We start from the raw sequence: 19182 nt of genomic DNA on the forward strand, positions 1-19182 counted from the left end.
ACAAAACACCAAATTTAATGACTTGTTCATGACAATAGATTCTGATTCTAACTACTAAATTTGTTTCTCTCTCCATAAACTGTCCGATCTGTTGTGTATTTCCAGCATTGTCTGCTTTTCTTTTTCTTATAAGTGTCGGGACCATTGCGGGGAGAGGCAAAGTGAGGACTTGGTGACTAGAGAGGGCTTGTGTAAGTAAGTTTAAAGTTACGTTGAAGGAATGGTAATTGGTTGGAGTAAGTGCTACAGGTAAGGGACAGTAACAAAAATAAAGAGGGGAACCTCAAGTGGTGCAGCCAGTGTGTGACTGGCTCAGTGGAGGAGTGGGACTCGGAGGCTTTAGCTTGAGAGGCTTTGCTGAGGAGGCACATGGGAGGAGCAGGTAAGGCCTTTGCAGTGGTTATACAAAAGTCACCAAATTACAGCTAATTAAATAAAGTAGGCATGCAGCATCAATGATGTGTTGTAGCTGCATGATGTGGGAGGAGGTCGATCCCATTGTGGTTCTGGATGATTATATCTGCAGCAATTGTTGGTTGCTCGAAGAATTCAGGCTCAAAATTGATGGCCTAGAATCTGAACTTCAAGCACTCCGACACATCAGGGAGGGGGAGATGTACCTGGTGACTGTTTCAGGAGGCAATCACACCCATTAGAATAGCTGCCTCAAATTCAGCATGTGGTCTGGGACAAGAACATGTGAGTGTGGGTGAGGTGGGAAGTGGGATTTAAGTGACAATGCAGGAAGAGCCTCAGCTCTTGATCTTTTATCACGAGTCCGAGATTCTTACTCCTTGTGTGGATAAGAGTGAGGGTTGTAGGAAGCCTGAGCAACTTAACTGTGGGACTGTGGTTTGGGAGCCATTCAAGAGAGTGGGTAGGGGGTGGGTTGGGGGGAAGAGAACAGTAGTGGGAATCGGGGACAGTATAGTCAGCAGAATAGTCAAAGTTCTCTGTCGCAGGGATAAAGCATCCCAAAGGCTGTGTTGCCTGCCTGGTGCCTAGGTTTGGAACATCTTAGCTGACCACCAGAGGAATTTGCAGTGGGTGGGGAAAGATACAGTTGTCGTGGTCCATGACATAGGAAAAACCAGGAAAGGGGTTTTGCTAAGGGAACTTGAGGAGCTAGGGACCAAATTAAAAAGAAGAAACAAAAAGGTGGTAATCTCTGGATTATTACCTTAGCCACTTGCAAATTGGCACAGAGTCCAGAAGATTAGAGAGTGAAATGCATGGCTCAAGGAGAAGTAGGTTCCAATTTATGGGAAATTAGCACCAGTATTGGGGAAGGAAGGAACTGTTCAAAGGGGACAGGACCTGGATCATGGCGCATCACATAACTAGGACTGTGGACAGGGCTTTAAATTAAATAGTAGGGTAGTGTGTTCATCAGATTGGAGAAGGATGGATGAAGTTAAAGAGAAGAGTGTGGATAATGTAAAAACAAATGTTAAAAACAAGAAAACAAAGAGTAGAGGGGATAAAAGACAAGTGCAAATGAGGCAAAGATGATCAGATTTTAAAAGCACAATGAGTATAAGGTCACTTTACCTGAAAGCCTGTAGTATTCAAATCAAGGTCAGTGAACTTTGGGCACAAATCTGTACAAAGGGGTATGATTTTGTGGGCATTACAGAAACATGAGAAATGTAAGATCTAAGGAGCAAAATGTTCAGTTTATTTGAATAGAGATTAGTAATAAAAAATGGGAAAAATTACTAGTAGAAGTTGTCTGTAGGCCACCCAATAATAACATTAGAGTGGTACAGGCAAAAACCAAGAAATATCCATGAAAAGATGGAACAGTAGCTAATCTGGGGAACTTTAAAATGCATATAGTTAGGGTGAATCAGGTTGGTGAAGGCAACATTGAAGAGGACTTCATAGAATGCATATGTGATGGCTTTCTTGAACAGCATGGTACTACACCTGCAAAGGAACATGCTATCTCGGATCTGGTCCTGTGTAATGTGATTGAGTTTATCATAAAAATAGTGCAATAGTTTGGTCTAAAACAAGTGTGTTATGTCTAAACAAACGAAACTACAAGGGGATGAGGGAGGAGTTGGTGATTATAGACTGCGAACGCAAGCCATATGGAGGGGTGATTGAGAAACAGTGGAAGACTTTCAATGAGATTTTTCAGTGCTTAACACAAATATATTGCAGTTAAAATCAAGGTCAGTAAGGGCAGGGAGAGCCAGCCTTGGATAATGAAGGAAGATTTCAAAGTGAAAGCTTGTGTGTACAAAGTCATCAAGAGCAGTAGGAAACTAGAAGATTGAGAAAACTAAAAAGCAGCGAAGAACCATGAAGCGAGTTGTGATCCAGAAAGGGAAGTTAGACTATGAGGAAAAAATAGCTCAAATACTAAAAAGAGACAGGATGGCTAAAGTAAAGGTTGGTCCCTTGGAAGATGAGAAAGGGATATTTTCACCTTTTCTATAGAAAAGACAATGCTTGACCTGCTGAGTTTCTCCAGCTTTGTGTGTTTTCACTTCAACACTGTGTTTGCAGATTTTTGTGTTTTACTACAGGGGGATTTGACATTGGGTAATGAGGAAAAGGCTGAAGGTTTGAGTAACAATTTTGTGTCAGCCTTCATAGTAGAGGACACGTGGAACATGCTAAAGATAGATGTTATGGATGTAATAGCTATCACTAAAAAATATGTATTCAGAAAACTTGAGGGTTTAAATCCCCAATCCCCTGGCCCTGATGGAATGCATCCCAGGGTACTGAAAGAAATGGCAGAAGTTATGGTTGAGGTTTTGGTAATAATTTACCAAAATTCTCTGGACTCTGGACAGGCCCCGGTGGATTGGAAGATGGTGAATGTCACACCACTATTTAATAAAAAGGGTGGATGGGGGAAATAAAAGAAAGGAGGTAAGTGCTAGTGGGAGGCTGCAGAGGCCTGAGAAAGAGGGTCTCTGATAGAAGGAGGGAAGGAAGGAGGTGGGGAGCTGGAGAATGGAAGGCCTGGGTGATGGATATAGAGAGTAAGGGGAAAACCTTGTGAAGCTACAAACCTTTTGTTCTCATTTGTTCTTGTAACCTTTAAATAATATATTAAATTTAAATTTATAGGTACAGCATGGTATCTTCTGGCCCATGAGCTCATGCCACCCAAATATATTCATGTGACCAATTAACCTACCAATCCTATACATCCTTGGAACGTGGGAGGAAATTGGAGCACCTGAAGGAAATCTACACAATCTTAGGGAGACAGTGCATTTTTAAAATGGGTCATCAGTATTTTAGTAAGATTGTGCGAACCACCACATTTACTGTGGCACACTTTTTTTGTAATTCTCATTTTGTGCTTCCCACCTCTAAAAATGGAGTAGCTTTGGTTTACTGGTTGCAGCGAACTGGGATTCACTGGTAGTGTGTTGTGCCCCCTGCCCCCATCTGCTCACTTATAACCTTGGTTTCCCGCCGAAACCCAGAACCCTTCCGAAGACTACTGTGAGACTATCCATAGTTATAAGCTGATAAAAGCATTTGTTCTCCTTCCTGTCGTGAGAGTTTTTATTCACACTACAATTTTATTAGCTTATTCCATAACTCAAGCCAGGTATGCTACTGATAGACCCTCTGTCCCCTGACACAACTGAGGAGTTCACATACTGGCTAGACTGCTTCCAGGACTACCTGAACATGACCAGAGACGTCTTCCACACCGCTGAACTCAGGAGGTCTGCTCTCATTTCAAGGGGAGGAAAGAAAGGGTACACAGTCATCAGGGACTGCACTATGTACGACGCTGCCATTGAGGCATTGAAGGCTCAGTACTTGAAGTCACAAAACAAAGTCTTAGCAAGGCACCGACTTGCTCTATGTCACCTATGGCCAGGAGAGACCATAGATAGCTACCTTCTGGATCTGTGGACGTTTACCAAGAAGTGCAAGTATGAAGCATTCGTGAAGAACAGATCCGGATCACTCTAGTCGCAGGGGTTCCACTCGAGTACAAGAGTCGGTTAAGAAGGACCTGGCTAGCCACATTGAACTGGCCAAATCGCTGGAACAGGCCAAGCTCGAGAACGATGACCTTGAAGCCAGCAAACTCACTCACCCAGGTGACCCCTTCCGAGGACTGGCTGCTTCTGCTACTCCAGCCCTAATGGCTGCTGCCTCTTGTGCTAGGGAACACTTTTTTCTGCGGCAAGAGCCAGCATCCCCGATCTTGTTGCTTGGCAAAAGATTCAATGTGTTCCAGCAGTGGCAAGAAAGGGCATTGGGCGAGGTTTTGTCACACAAGGGAAAGCCTGGGGAAGTCCGCGGCCTGAACCTCTTCCAGATCTGATTCCAACCCCAAGCAGTCTGCCCCGAATTCATCCAAACCCACTGCTGCACAACATGCCAATGGAGGGTGGCAGTGAGGAAATGGTGCAAAAAGGCTCAGCAGCCATCTTGCCGCAACCCAAATTTAAACTCGGCACTATCATCGTCGGAGGAAGAAGGAGGGCGGCCATCTTGCCATGCCATGAGGTCATCGCATATTTCTCATGTCTCATTTCCATTCTATGCGTATTCAAGAACATCGTATAGTAGTACATCTGTCGTTTGAAGGGGGAAGGAATTTTGTAAATTTTGCTTGTATGTACTTGATTAACTGTGTGCTCCTGTGTTGTTGGGTCTGGACTTCCTGTGTCACCTTAAAAGCTTGACCTTGGAGTATTCTGGTTCCCTCCCCTTTGTAATGGTTTGGAACGGAGGTCCCCTAAAATCAGAACCTACATGCAGCCTCTCCACACGAAATATCGACCCCTCCCTTCCCGAATCTGTCCTCAGACTGCAAACCCATTGCTACCAAGAGCAGGAAGTACAATACATCAGACCGAGATTTCATAAAATCTGAAATATAACGTCTGCTTCACGAAGGTATCATCGAACCTAGCACCAGCCTGTGGAGAGTGCAAGTGGTGGTGGTAAAAGGGTACAAGTCCAGGCAAGTAATTAATTATAGCCAAACTATTAACCTGTACGCACTCCTGGACGCATACCCTCTCCCTCGAATTTCAGACATGGTGAATGATATTGCGCAGTATCGGATCTATTTGACCATCTTCATCAGGGACCTGGCATCTACCAGAACAGATGGTCTGTTGCCTCAGGTGCCCTGTGGGCACCAGTCTGGGCTTTGGGGGATCCGGTTCAGGAGGAAAGTGCATCCCCCTCCACCATAGAGCTGGAGACCCAGCCCGCCTCTCCTCCCTCACAAGGGGACCAGGAGACTCAAGTAGTCTAAGGCCTCCCAGTGCTAAGACGCTCCACCAGGATCTCCAAACCCCCGGACTGCTTAAATCTGTAAATTTGTAAATAACTGTATATTTTTCAACCATTTTTTTCTGAAACCATGTTCTCTGCCTTCATTCTACAGGAAGGGGTGAATGCAGTGAACTGGGATTCACTGGTAGTGTGTTGAGCTAATGGCTGACCCTGCCTCCCGGCTCCGCTCTCATATTATCCTGGTTTCCTGCCTAAACCCAGAACCCTTCTGAAAACTACTGTGAGATCCTAACCTTAGTTATCAGCTTTATTCACACAGCTATTTCTTTCATCTCTTTTGTCTGCAATAATTAGAGTTGACTGACTGCAAACTCTGTGCAAAGCCAAGATGATGGTGGACTCCCCCATCCTCATTAAGGCTGGACTCAAGCTTTCTGGAAGGCTTTCCAACTCACCCAGCATTTCATCTGTCATGTGTCAGCACCTGATAACTATATGAATCTCAGCACCACTGTACGACAAACATAGTGGGTCTCAGATTCTTGCCCACACAGTTCTAAATACTAATGTTCAAAGCACCTATCAGATTGTACTGCTATCCACCAACAAGAGTTACATTGGGTTTCTCGATGATGAAAGGAGTGTTAGATCCATAAGCAAAAACAGTTTTTTCAAGTTCAAGTTTATTATCGTCTGAGATTGTACATATACAACCTGACAATGTCTCCCCAGACTACGGTGCATACAAAAAATCATCAAAATAAATACATATCATTATTTAGGATGATTTATATGGTTACAGGATACTATTCATCAGACTCACCTCCTGTGGGAAGAAGCTGTTCCCCAGCCTGGCAGTTCTTTTGGATGGCAGCCTTGTGTTTGCCACTATCCTACAGACTTTGTTGCTGTCACTTTACCAGCTGCTACATGTTCATGCTCAGTTTTATTTTCCCAAAATGAAACTTTATCTGTTCACTACGCACAGCCTCACATTTCAACTGCTTACACAAATTATGGAATATGGCATCATTTCTTTCTCCCAAACATGGCATAAGCAATTAATTTGAAGGTTTTTTTTACAGAATTCAATATGCTTTTCTGCTGAAATGTACAGCTCTAAACTAAAGCTGTTTTCCCTGTACAACCTGTGGTCTTCATGTTCAGTATCAACCTATAATGCAAACTAGTCTCTGTTCCACTCAAAATCAGCAACTCTTGATGTTCCAGTCACAAAGGCAGGTACCATAAAGGGACAAAGGGATTGTACGGAGACACTAATATCATTCTGGTAAAAATAACCCATCAGATAAATTGCAAATTTCTGCTGCAACCTGTACTTTATGTAGATATTTAGCTCTGTATGCAAGATATAGTATGACAAAAGCATCTGGATCAACTGGGAAAGTGGACCAAAGAATGGCAGATGGAATTTAACGCAGACAGTTGTGAGATTGTATTTTGGGAATTTAAACCATGACAAGACTTAGACCATAAATGGTAGGGCCCTTGAGAATGTTGTATAACAGAGGTTCGGGGATAAAGATACATAGCTCCTATAAAGTGATGACAGAAATTGACACAGTGTGAAGAAGGAATTTGACATCAGTCAGGGTATGGAGTCTTAAGAGTTTGGATGTTATGTTAAGGTGTCCAATACATTGATGAGACTGCACTTGGAGTATTGTGTGCAATTCTGCTCACCAAGCTGCAGAAAGGATGCAATTAAGAAACAGTGCATAAGGAATTGTTATTTGGGGGATTCTGAGCAATGTGGACGAACTGAGAGATCTTGGAGACAATGTTGATAGGGTATTCAAAACGCCACACAGGTTGCATATATGTGTTGGCCTTCATTAACCATGGAATCGAGTTCAAGATGTGAGGTGATATTACCCTTATAAAAGATGAGGGGTGTCCTGACTGAGGATAAGAGGCAATTATCATGTGGATGGCCAGAAGCTTTTTTCCAGGGTTGAAATAGTTAATACAGGTGGGCATACTTTTAAGGTGCTTGGGAGTAAGAGGTAGATTTTTCACACAGAGAGTGGTGGATGCATGGAATGCGCTGCTGGAAATGGTGGACGAGGCAGGCATAATAGGATTTTCCTCTCGCCCTCTAAAAACGTACAGGTATTTAGGTTAATTGGTCACATGGGTGTATTTAGATGGCGTGGACTCATGTTCTGGAAGTGTCTGTTATCATGCTGTATCTTTAAACTTAAAAAAATTAAAGAATTAATCCTTAAACCTTATTCTTAGTGTCTATCATGCCAATTTTTGATGTTCTACAGGCATTTAGATCTATCACGATTTCCAATCTAAAAAGTTGGGAAAATTGTGACAGATTATGTTATATTTTATATGGTATATAGATATGTTTTAGGGGAGATAAACTGTGGCAGGTTTTTTTTGGTGTAGGTTACATATAAACACTTCAAAACAGATCTCATTTAAAATGCCAGCGTTCTGCTCAAGCCAGACAGTCCAGGCACCGGGTGCCATTGCAAAAACTTTGAAGGATGCCTATAAGGACTTCACAAGTAGGTATTAATTGCACATGCTGTGGAGTAATGGATTATTGTTTAGGAAAGCAACAGATGAACGGACTCGGAAGATTAGATCCAATGTTGCAGTTTGACTGAGTGCAGCTGGCTGTTCTAAGAGGGACAAGTGATTTTCTCTGAGAGAGAGAGAGAGAGAGAGAGAATTCAGTTCTACAGTTCAGCAGCAGCAGCTGGGACTAGAACAGGACAATCTGGCAAGCTTATGGAAAACCCCATTTTGAAGACGGGTTGTCAGTTCTTATTTCAGCCTGGTCAAAGCCCTTGTGGCCCATACAAAAGGAGATGGCTGGCTTTATAATGTTACACTTGAAATAAAGGAAATAGAAAAGGAACTCTGTGGTGATGTGAAAGAAAGAGGTTATCATCTGGAAAACCCTGATGGGGCAAGTTTCTTCAGCAAGACACTGAAGTGGCTGATTAGAAGGAATTAGTTTGTGTCCAGTGAATAAAAAACATCTCTCTGAAAACCATTTACCTTTCAAGCACCAAAACCTGGTGAAATTCATATATGTTAAATTCTGTGCACAGTATAAGAATTGCCTGATACCGGTGATCTTGGAGGAGTGAGAAGTGAGATTGAACTGTGAATCAAAGAACTTTCCTGAACTTACACACACATGTGCGCTTAGAATTAGAAGAGGGTTAAGTTAATAGTAATAAGTTAAAGTTTGATCCTGTTTTCATGTTTTTTTAAAAATTTTTATTTTTCACACCATAAACCACATTGACCATGATACATGCATTTTCCTTTTCAAATATATAGTGTAATTTTCTCCCCCTTTCCCTCCTCCCATCCCACCCTCCCTACCTCGCCCCCCCATCCATTTAAAGTACAAAATCTAAGAAACATTAACCAGTCAAACAATGTTGTCATTCAATAAAAATAAACAAGAAATTCCACTGAGTCAATTCTTTTCATTTCCTTCTCCTTTCGTTAATTTAGGTGGTGAATGTCCCCGGTAGGTTTTCTCTATTGTGTTTCATATATGGCTCCCATATTTGTTCAAATATTTCAATATTATTTCTTAAACTATATGTTATTTTTTCTAATGGAATACATTTATTCATTTCTATATACCATTGTTGTATTTTCAAATTATCTTCCAATTTCCAGGTTGACATAATACATTTTTTTGCTACGGCTAGAGCTATCTTAACAAATCTTTTTTGTGCATCATCCAAATCAATTCCAAATTCTTTGTTTTTTATGTTACCTAGGAGGAAGATCTCTGGGTTTTTTGGTATATTGTTTTCTGTAATTTTATTTAATATCTGGTTTAGATCTTCCCAAAATTTTTCTACTTTCTCACATGTCCAGATTGCATGAATTGTTGTTCCCATTTCTTTTTTACAACGAAGACATCTGTCAGATACTGTTGGGTCTCATTTATTTAACTTTTGAGGTGTAATGTATAGCCTGTGTATCCAGTTATATTGTATCATACGTAACCTCGTATTTATTGTATTTCTCATCGTTCCAGAGCATAACTTCTCCCATGTTTCCTTTTTTATCTTTATATTTAAATCTTGTTCCCATTTTTGTTTAGTTTTACCATTTGTTTCCTCATTCTCCTTTTCTTGCAGTTTAATATACATATTTGTTATAAATCTTTTGATTATCATTGTATCTGTAATCACATATTCAAAGTTACTTCCCTCTGGTAACCTCAGACTGCTTCCTAATTTGTCCTTCAAGTAGGATCTCAATTGGTAATATGCCAGCACTGTATCTTGAGTTATGTTGTATTTATCTTTCATTTGTTCAAAGGATAATAATCTATTTCCTGAAAAACAATTTTCTATTCTTTTGATCCCTTTTTTCTCCCATTCTCTAAAGGAAAGGTTATCTATTGTAAAAGGGAGTAACTTATTTTGCGTCAATATTAGTTTTGGTAATTGGTAATTTGTTTTATTCCTTTCTACATGAATCTTCTTCCAAATATTGAGCAGATGATGTAATACTGGAGAACTCCTACATTGTACCAATTTTTCATCCCATTGATATAATATGTGTTCAGGTATCTTTTCCCCTATTTTATCTAGTTCTAATCTAGTCCAATCTGGCTTTTCCCTTGTTTGGTAAAAATCTGATAGGTATCTTAATTGTGCGGCTCTATAATAATTTTTAAAGTTTGGCAGTTGTAAGCCTCCTTGTTTATACCATTCTGTTAATTTATCTAGTGCTATCCTCGCTTTCCCCCCTTTCCATAAAAATTTCCTTATTATTTTCTTTAACTCCTTGAAGAATTTCTCTGTCAAGTGTATTGGCAATGCCTGAAATAGGTATAATATCCTTGGGAAAATGTTCATTTTAATACAGTTTATCCTTCCTATTAGTGTTAATGGTAAATCTTTCCAATGCTCTAAATCGCCCTGTAATTTTTTCATTAGTGGATAATAATTGAGTTTATATAGATGGCCGAGATTTTTATTTATTTGTATACCTAGGTATCTTATTGCTTGAATTTGCATTCTGAATGGTGATTCCTTCTTAAATTTTGAGAAATCCGCATTATTCATTATTCACTTTTATTTACGTTAATCTTGTAACCTGACACTTCTCCATATTCCTTCAATTTCTTATATAAATCTTTTATTGATAGTTCTGGTTCTGTTAAGTATACTATAATATCATCCGCAAATAAACTGATTTTATATTCCTTGACTTTTACTTTTATCCCTTTTTTATTATTTTCTGTTCTTATCAATTCTGCTAGTGGTTCTATAGCTAACGCGAACAATAAGGGTGATAGTGGGCATCCCTGTCTTGTTGATCTGCTTAAGTTAAGTTGCTTAGATATATATCCAATTACTGTCACTTTCACCAATGGCCCCCTATATAATGCTTTAATCCAATTAATATACTTCTCTGGTAAACTGAATTTTTGCAATACTTTGAATAAATAATTCCATTCTACTCTGTCAAGGGCCTTCTCTGCGTCTAAAGCAACTGCTACTGTTGGCGCTTTACTCCCTTCTACTGCATGAATTAAGTTAATAAATTTACAAATATTGTCTGTTGTGCGTCTTTTTTTAATAAATCCAGTTTGGTCTAGATTTACCATTTTAGGTACATACTCTGCTAATCTGTTTGCTAATAGTTTAGTTATTATCTTATAATCTGTGTTAAGTAAAGATATTGGTCTATATGACGCTGGTGCAAGTGGATCTTTCCCTTGCTTTAGTATTACTGTAATTATTGCTGTTTTACATGAATCTGGTAAGCTTTGTGTTTTGTCAATCTGGTTGATTACTTCCAGGAGGGGAGGAATTAATAAATCTTTAAATGTTTTATAGAATTCTATTGGGAATCCATCCTCTCCTGGTGTCTTATTATTTGGTAATTTTTTTATTATCTCTTGTATTTCTACTATTTCAAACGGTTCTGTTAATTTATTTTGTTCCTCTATTTGTAATTTTGGTAGTTCAATTTTAGTTAAAAATTCATCTATTTTGCCTTCATTCCCTTCGTTTTCAGTTTGGTATAATTGTTTATAGAATTTTCTAAAGTTTTCATTGATCTCCGTTGGATTATATGTGATATGTTTGTCTTTTTTCCTTGATGCCAATTCCATTTTCTTAGCTTGTTCTCTCTTAAGCTGCCATGCTAGAATTTTGTGCGTTTTTTCCCCCTAGTTCATAATATTTCTGTTTTGTCTTCATTATGTTCTTCTCCACCTTATATGTTTGTAGTGTTTCATATTTTATTTTTTTGTCTGCCAATTCTCTTCTTTTAGTTCTATCTTCCTTCATTGCTAATTCTTTTTCTATATTTACTATTTCCTTTTCCAACTGCTCTGTTTCCTGATTATAGTCCTTCATCATCTTGGTTACATAACTTATTATTTGCCCTCTAATGAACGCTTTCATTGCATCCCATAGTATAAACTTATTTTTCACTGATTCCGTATTTATTTCAAAATACATTTTAATTTGTCTTTCAATTAATTCTCTAAAATCCTGCCTTTTAAGTAGCATGGAGTTTAATCTCCATCTATACATTCTTGGAGGGATGTCCTCTAACTCTATTGTCAATATCAAGCAAGGGTGAATGGTCCAATAATATTCTAGCTTTATATTCTGTTTTTCTTACTCTATCTTGCATACGAGCTGATAACAAAAAATGGTCTATTCTTGAGTATGTTTTATGTCTTCCCGAATAGTATGAATATTCCTTTTCCTTTGGGTGTTGTTTCCTCCATATATCCAAAAGTTGCATTTCTTGCATCGATTTAATTATAAATTTGGTTACTTTGTTCTTTCTGTTCATTTTTTTCCCAGTTTTGTCCATATTTGAATCCAAATTAAGGTTGAAATCACCTCCTATTAATATGTTCCCTTGCATATCTGCTATCTTCAAAGAATATCTTGCATAAACTTTTGATCTTCTTCGTTAGGTGAATATACATTGAGTAGATTCCAAAACTCCGAATATATCTGACATTTTATCATTATATATCTCCCTGCTGGATCTATTATTTACTCTTCTATTTTAATTGGCATATTTTTACTAATTAATATAGCTACTCCTCTTGCTTTTGAATTATACAACGCTGCTGTTACATGTCCTACCCAATCTTTCTTTAATTTTTTATGCTCCAATTCAGTTAAATGTATTTCTTGCACAAATGCTATATCAATTTTTTCTTTTTTCAGTAAATTTAGCAGTTTCTTCCTTTTGATTTGGTTATGTATTCCGTTAATATTTAAAGTCATATAGTTCAACGTAGCCATTTCATACTTTGTTTATCTTCGTTTCTCCATCATCACCTTTCCTTCTTATCCATTTCTGCTTTCTTGTTTTGAACATTTTATAAGACAACATTTCTAAAACATCAAACATTTTCCTTATTCTCCTATTTAAAACTTCTTTAACCCCACTCTCCCCTCCCGAGTTGCCCTTTATCCCTTGTCGGGCAACCACATCTCCCCTCTCCATTTGGATTTGCGAATTCACTCACAAACGTCAACTGATTTTGCAGTGACCGTAACTCCTCCCTACCCAGTCCCCCCCGGAAAAGATTTCAATTTTCATATGTAACAAAGGTCACTCTTTTAATTCCCTCCTTATTCCCTCTATTCCTTTTCCCTCCCTTATTAATTCTTATCTATACTCTATATATTTTCCTCTAAATACGGATACATTCATGTATACACACACATACATACACAGCTATATATATATATATATATATATACACACACATATACCCATATACACACATACATATAGTTCGTGGTCATTATTACTCTCATTACATGTCTTCATCTCTCTGCTTGTTTTGTAGTTGTTCTGCAAATTTTCGTGCTTCCTCTGGATCCGAGAATAGTCTGTTTTGTTGCCCTGGAATAACTATTTTAAGTACCGCTGGGTACTTTAACATAAATTTATATCCTTTTTTCCATAAGATCGTTTTTGCTGTATTGAACTCCTTCCTCTTCTTCAGGAGTTCAAAACTTATGTCTGGATAGAAAAAATTTTTTTGACCTTTGTATTCCAGTGGCTTTTTGTCTTCTCTTATTTTCTTCATTGCTTTCTCCAATATATTTTCTCTTGTTGTATATCTTAAGAATTTTACTAAAATGGATCTTGGTTTTTGCTGTGGTTGTGGTTTCGGGGCTAATGTTCTATGTGCCCTCTCTATTTCCATTTCTTCCTGTAATTCTGGTCTTCCTAGGACCCTGGGTATCCAATCTTTTATAAATTCTCTCATATTCTTGCCTTCTTCATCTTCCTTAAGGCCCACTATCTTTATATTATTTCTTCTATTATAGTTTTCCATTATATCTATTTTCTGAGCTAACAGCTCCTGTGCCTCTTTAACTTTTTTATTAGATTCTTCTAATATCTCTTTTAAGTCCTCTACTTCCATTTCTACCATTATTTCTCGTTCTTCTATATTTTCCACTCTTTATCCTATCTCTGATATGACCATTTCTATTTTATTCATTTTTTCTTCTGCATTCTTAATTCTTCTTTTTATCTCATTAAATTCTTGTAATTGCCATTCTTTCACTGATTCCATATATTCTTTAAAAAAAGATACATCCATTGTCTTGCTTTTCTCTTCTTCTTCCACTTCTTTCTGTTCTTCTTCTTCTTCTTCCTCTGGATTGACCATCTGTTGTTTCCTTGTTTTCTTTTTACCCTCTTCTTTCTTGTTGTCGTTATTGTCTGTGTTCTGCACCTGCTGCTGTGTTGCAGGTGTCTCTCTCAGCTGCGGAGATCGACTCCGCAGCTGCTCCCCCCTCCCGTCAGTGTGTTTTTTTTCATGCGCGGTTGCGCACTTTTACTTGGCTCTGCGAGCCATTTTTGTAGTCCCGAGACCGGGACTTCCACTGACCTGAGGGAGCGGGCCTCTCTCTCCGCGGCGGGCCTCCTCGGACAGGTAAGGCCTTCACCTTCTTCTTCCGACGTTCTTTCTTCTTCTCTTCTTCCCGTTGTTTTCGACTTTTCTCTCTTCGCTGCCATTTTCTTCTCACCTTTATTTTTACTTTGTTTTAAATTTTAATCTTGTACCTTTGTGTTTTGTGCGTTTTTTTAAAACTTTTCGGGAGAGGGCTGGAATTCCCTGACCGGCCACTACTCCATCATGTGACTCCTCCTCCTGTTTTTCATGTTTAAAGATAATTAAAAGCAACTTTTGTATAAGTAACCATTTGTCTTGGTGAATTTCTATTGCTGCTGGGTTTTGGGGTCCTCTGGGCTCATAACAAAATTAAAAATCCAAAAGCAAATCTAATTAACCACTTGCAATGACTATGATAAATTTTGATGCATATAAAAACACAGAATATTCAGCAGGTCAGATGACATCTCTGATGAGACGTTCAGAATTAATGTTTCAGGTTGAAGACCTTCTGGCAGACATTCATTTTTTTGGATTTTCATCTCTTGTCTCAGTGTTCATTGCAGATGAATATTACTTGCTTGGAGCAAAACTCCAAAAAGTCTCATGACATTGATATTAGCTGCTGGACCTTCGCCAGCATTGAAATGATTCTCCAGGTACAAGGCTGCAACTGATAATCTGATGTTAATCGGGAAGATCACAGCCTCTCAAACATTCTGCTGGTGCAATGTTTAAGCAATGAATATGTATTGAACTTCGAGCAGACTGAATGGAGATAACATCTTGTTCTGATTATATTCTTTGTATGTATTCTGCCAATACTAAGACTTTTCTCCTGTTCTCCGACACAAGCTTCTGTTTTCAGCTGGGACAATGTTCCAATGTTGAAGCCAGCTGTGGCTGCCTTGAGCTGTACTAGTGGACTACTCATAGAACCCAAATAGGCAGGGTGAGCTTCCACAGAATTTTCTGTCCCAGGCACAAGCTTGACATATCTCCGTTTGATCAGCAGAAATCAGATGCTGGGATGTACTGTATATATTTTCTGGAAACACACACACACACACCTGAAGGAATACTACTGAAAAGCTGGACCACGGGATTGGACAGGGTATCCCAGGGCAGGCATCCCATAGGACTAATTGGGATGGTATAGAGTATCCCAGGGTTGGCATCCAGTGGACCACTTGAGATTGGACAGCAATGAGGAATATTACCCTCCATGTGCAATAACATAGCAGGCCAGACGTACTACAGCACCCTACAGCCTGAATATGCCTGAAATTGTCTGATCTCAGAAGCTAAGCGGCTCAGGACTAATCAGTACTTGAAGTGGAGACTGCTCTGGAACACCAGGTGCTGTAGATTTCTTTGAGGAGCACTGGACAAAGTGGTGACTGCTTTGTGTAGACAAAAGTTAAATAATTTCATGTATGTTACATTCTAAATGAAGTATTATGTGACAATAATGAAACCTTTATCCTTTACCTTTAATAAACTTTGAAGCAGGGGCACTGGAAACACTTTGTTGTTAGTTTGACAGCAAATATTTCAAAGCTGGGTTGTTACAACATCTGCCTTTGGCCCAGTTTTCTGCATCTCTGCCTCAGTCTACAGGATGCAAGGAAAGCAGTGGCTTATGAGCACAAAGAAAAATTACACAAATGTTCAGCTGGTCAGGAAGCACCTGCAGAGAGAATGATGGAATTAATGCTTCCTCAGAAAGATAATTGAGCTGGAACCTGTTGTGACTGCAAGATGGACACTATGCAAACAATTAAAAGAATACATGCACTCTTTCTTCAGGGTAAAATGGTGTCAACGTTTGATTATTTAATTAATAACCTTCTCAGAAATCACTCTCTTGCCTTGCCCATTTGCCCTAAGCCCGCAGATGACCACGACACTCCTTACTCTCATCCTTTTGAGTCCCGTGCATGCGCATGATCTACTACACTGTTCCGGCCCGCGCATGCACATTATATCTCTCGTGGCTCATCCTGTATGCGCCACCAGTGGCGACCAGCTCTACTCAAGGCCCACATAAGTACACCACCATGACAAACCTATTCTCTGACTCCAGATGTCACCTGACCTGCTGAGAGTTCCCAACATTCTCTATTTTTATTTAATTTCTCAGCATCTGCAGTATTTTGCCTTTTGTGTCTCAATACACCCATGGAGGAATGCAGGGAGAGGCAGGCACCCAAAATTATGAGCAGTCCAGTCCATTGGTTAAAAATTAGTGACATATAGAACAACGCAGGGTGAGATTGGCAGCATTGATCACAGTGCATGGAACTCATAAAGTGCCAAATGCACAAAAGTGCTGGAGAAATTGAGCAGGTCCCACAGCATCTTTATCACACGCGCGTGCACACACACCCCTAACCTTTTATCCGGGATCGTCAGGTCCAGACACCTGCTATTGTTTGGAATCTTGCGGATTTCAAAATCATTTTGATTTTCGTCCCTTTAAACCTGCCTGAGTTGCACTGCCATATCCACCCCACCCCCCCGAGTCACGCTGCCATCTCTACCCAACTCGCCTGCCCGAGTCGGGCTGCATCTTTCCCCCTCACCTGCCTGAGTTGAGCTGTTGTCTCTCTTTCTCTCTCTCTCTGCCACACCAGTGTCAGGAGAACGGCCCCCTTCTTTGTTCCTCTGTGTTGGAGCTGGTACAGTGGCTTCAGCTGCTTGGGGGATTATGGGAGGGATGACAGCCATTGAGCTGCTGACACTCTGAATGAAAATGCTGCGATGCTGGATGGGTGTCAGTATAGGCGATTCAGAGGCATGTATAAAGTAGCGGAACACGACGGGATACCAAAAATGGCTGTGTGTGTACGATAGTCACTGTCGCTCAGTTGCCATTGGGTAAGAAAAGTAAGCTCGTCAAAGAAGATGGTGAGCAAGAGGAAAAATCCATCCTCTGTTGATAGATCTGGTAAGAAACCGAGGAAGACTCTTGATTTGGAATTGAAATTGACTTGATTTACGACTTCTACATGCCATTTCATCTGACTGATGTCTTTTTCGAGATATGACCGGTCGGTCAGAACGGAACTCATTGTATATAAACGTGTATAATCTGAGTGTGTGTGTGTGTATACATATAAATAGCTCTACATATTCATGGCTTGGCTTTGCGAATGAAGATCGAGGCCTGTATAATGGATTTTTTAGGTGGAGTGCAGTGCAGTGTATGCATTACTGGCCCCACCCTTTGCACCCGAGGTTTATCTGCCATGGCCTAACATGCTAGGACAGTGACAGCCAGGTCCTTGGGTCATACGTGTAACATTGGAGTCCTTCTCCTAGATGGATGGCCTGACGAGGCTAACGAGCCCCCCCTGCCCAGGTTTGAAATCAGTTTTCCTTCTCTTAGGCTGACTGTCAACCGAGTCTAATGAGCCCCGCCCACCCATCCAGTTATACCGCTGGACATGATGTAGCAAACTCAGTGAAAATGGGGAACACTGATGAGAAGATGCTGCTATGGACACAGTAATGTGGGAGAGGCCATTTGCAGTGACCTCTTGCCTGGCAAGCCAGATGGTGATCCCCACACCGAGAAAGAAGAGGCGATATAGTACGCACACACTTTCCCTGGATGAGCAGGACATCAGGCTTACTTGCTCACCTCCTGTACGTATGTGTGTGTATGTATGTGTGTGTATATTTTATATATATATCAAATATAGACTTTATTTACAATAAATTATTTACAAGAAAACCATTCAAAGTCTCTTTACACAGTGTCATATCCATCCATTACCATCACTATACTGTAGATTGTTACATTTAACACCATTGCCAACACTGTGGTAACTTGCCATTACTCTCCCCTCTGTTGTTTAATGGGCTTTCCCTCAATCTTAGATCCTCAATGCCCAAAAATGGAAGGACTCTCGACTGTGGTTCTTCCCCACAGTGCCCTCATGTTGGCCGCACCAAGACTCGGTGTGGAACGAGTCAGTTGGCGGCATGGAATGAGCCAATTGGCAGCATTTCTGCACTGACATCTCTGTTTGCTGAAAGACTGACGGTTTCAGGCAGACCAAAGGATGTCTTCCAGCAGTTCTAGATGTGTGTCGCTGTCTGCGTCCCCAGGAATGGCGAGTCCTTTGTCACGCTGTTGCTGGGGATGTATTGTGACAAGGACCCTTGCATCCTTCTCCACCCACTCTGAGCGAACCTTCATATAACCAGGGTGTCAGGCCTGAGCCCTTTGTCATAGTATGAGCAGAAAGCAGGCAGGCGCCTGAATAAAAAGGTGGGGTGAGGAGAGAAGGGGCAATGGAGGAGAACAGGCTCCTCAAGTTTATATGTCATCCAAATGTACAAGTAGAACCTGACAAAACAGTGTTCTCCAGCCCTCAGTGCAAAACATTACAAACACATCCAACTGTACATGTATGAAAATAAATCAATATTATGTTAAATAAATAGTGAATGATGGCAGGAGAAAAGCTGAGAATTGACCAGGAGGGGGCGCAGTCGCTCTCTGAATGCAGCGCCCTTGGTGAACAGCAGGGCGTGCCCCCATGCGGAGCACATCTCCGGACCTCGCCCACTCTGACGTCCGCAAAGCCCACACACCACGCAGCTTACCCTTTCCCGAAGCCCCTGCGGAGTCCCTTGGGCAACGTGCAACGCCAATGTGACAGCGCCACGCGGCGAGAAATAAAGCCTGCTGCCTGCATTGCCACTGCTGCCTGCATTGCCACTGCTGCCTGCATTGCCACTGCTGCCTGCATTGCCACTGCTGCCTGCATTGCCACTGCTGCCTGCATTGCCACTGCTGCCTGCATTGCCACTGCTGCCTGCATTGCCACTGCTGCCTGCATTGCCACTGCTGCCTGCATTGCCACTGCTGCCTGCATTGCCACTGCTGCCTGCATTGCCACTGCTGCCTGCATTGCCACTGCTGCCTGCATTGCCACTGCTGCCTGCATTGCCACTGCTGCCTGCATTGCCACTGCTGCCTGCATTGCCACTGCTGCCTGCATTGCCACTGC

The sequence above is a fragment of the Narcine bancroftii genome, chromosome 4, assembly GCF_036971445.1.
Source record: "Narcine bancroftii isolate sNarBan1 chromosome 4, sNarBan1.hap1, whole genome shotgun sequence".
In the NCBI taxonomy this organism is placed as follows: Eukaryota; Metazoa; Chordata; class Chondrichthyes; order Torpediniformes; family Narcinidae; genus Narcine; species Narcine bancroftii.